Source organism: Petaurus breviceps, unplaced genomic scaffold, assembly GCF_028583685.1.
Source record: "Petaurus breviceps papuanus isolate PSGF00001 unplaced genomic scaffold, PetGlider_PUasm1.0 118, whole genome shotgun sequence".
Lineage (NCBI taxonomy): Eukaryota > Metazoa > Chordata > Mammalia > Diprotodontia > Petauridae > Petaurus > Petaurus breviceps.
In genome coordinates, this window is record NW_027185616.1 from 5,811,081 (window position 1) to 5,813,094 (window position 2,014).

Here is a 2,014-nt window from a genome sequence, read left to right on the forward strand (position 1 = left end):
CATCATCATCATCATCATCATCATCATCATCATCATCATCATCATCATCATCATCCTGATCAGTAGATAATAGCTAGTTATCTTGGATGGCTGGAATATAACATGGGTTAATGAGAATAATGTGAAATAAATAGGAAAGGTAAGTTGGTACTAGATCATAGGATTTAAATGTCAGATTAAGGAGTTTATATTTACTCTAAAGGCAATGGAAAATCGTTAAAGATTCTTGAGCTGGGGAATGACATGGTCATTTTTTTTGGCACCTGAAGGATTGGAAAGGGAAGTGAGAGAAATGATAATTTTCTATTAATAACCCATTATTAGTTAGGATCCAGGTTTTTTATTTCTTCATTCGAGGACCAGCCTCTCTAGGTCAATCAGCTGATCCCTCTGGGGACCTGCTCCTCAATCTTGGACAGGACTCCACCCAACTAGGAGACCTAATTTCTGTTTAAAGTGTAAACAGAATCTAATCTAGGTGAATTCCTGAACCCATGCCCTTGCACCTAGCTCATGAAAAAGAAAACCAACCAGAATGGTTTGGGTGGAGATGGATTCCTCTGTTCAGAATGCTAGAGGTGGCTGAGTCACATGATCAAGCCACATTCTCAGCAGGAGAAACTTATCAATTTATTGATTATTAGCTAGCCTAATTAATAAATTGATTATTAATTACCCAGAAACTCTGTCTCTTTGGTTTTTCATTCCTTATAGAGGAGACTGATGGCAGAGAGAAGAGTTAGGTACTTTTTCTGCCACTAACTAGTTAGGCAAGTCAGTTTCCTTATCTGGACCTGAGTACTCAGCTCATCTGTAGAATGAAACTGTTGAAGTACAAAATCATCTAATTCCAGATTCTATGAAACGTTAACTCAGTAAACACTTATTAAACCCATAATATGTGCTGTCCATCAGAAATACAAAGACAAAACTATGTGGTTCAGTGGATAGAGCATTGGATCAGGAGTCAGGAAGATCTGACTTCAAATCTAACCTTTGGTACCTACTGTTGTGCCGAAAAATTAGCAAGGCAAGACATGGTCATAAATTTAATGTGGATTTATTGAGGGCCCAACTGTCCGGAGTGTAGACTCAAATCAGATAGCCCCAAGCAGGGGTAGAGCTAGAGTATTTAAAGACAAAAACCACAAAGAAATGGTCAGATCTATACAAAAGTAGGAAGTTGCAGAAGCAGAGAAAAGCAGTTGGTTAATACTCAGTTTATGACCTTATATGGAATATGGGTAAGTTTTAATTTCCCAGAACAGGGTGAGTGACTATGCCTTGGGAGATTTCCAAGGGATATGCCTAGGGTGGTTATTCTCTTGATGTGCATGCAGCCTTCTCTGTGGCGGGACTTTACTTCTGTGAAGAATGGAGCACAAAATGGTGGGGACTGAGACAAGATGGAGGATGACTGGGGGTTGGGTACAACATTACTAGCTGTGTAACTCTGGGCAAGTCATTTAACTTCTACCTTGGTTACCTCAGCTGTAAGATGGGGATCATGATAGCATCCACCTTTCAGGGTTTTTGTGAGGGTGAAGACAGAATATCTGTAAAGTACTTAGGACAGGGCCTAGCATATTTTATGCACTTAATGAATGCCTATTCCTCTTCTCCCCATATATTCTACTGGTTAATATGGATAATAGAATCCCTAGTATTATATAAATGGGTCACAAACTTTTGAAGAGCCGTTGATCACTTCATAATCTTAAATATATTTCCACTTAATCATGTCATATTTTTCCTTCCTTCCTTCCTTTCCTCCCTTCCTTTCCTCCCTTCCTTTCCTCCCTTCCTTCCTTCCTTCCTTCCTTCCTTCTTTCCTTCCTTCCTCCCTCCCTTCCTCCCTCCCTCCCTCCCTTCCTTCCTCCCTCCCTCCCTTCCTTCCTCCCTTCCTTCCTTCCTCCCTTCCTTCCTTCCTCACTTTCCTTCCTTCCTTCCTTCCTTCCTTCCTTCCATCCTTCCTTCTTTCCTTCCTTCCTTCCTTCCTTCCTTCCTTCCTTCC

At 40.7% G+C, this 2,014-nt stretch overlaps 1 long non-coding RNA gene across 1 annotated transcript in view; it reads left to right on the forward strand.

Annotated features, from left to right (window-relative positions):
- The window catches only part of LOC138161186 (uncharacterized), a 127,239-nt gene that overhangs the window by 81,103 nt on the left and 44,122 nt on the right, over positions 1-2,014 (forward strand). The window lies entirely within an intron of this gene.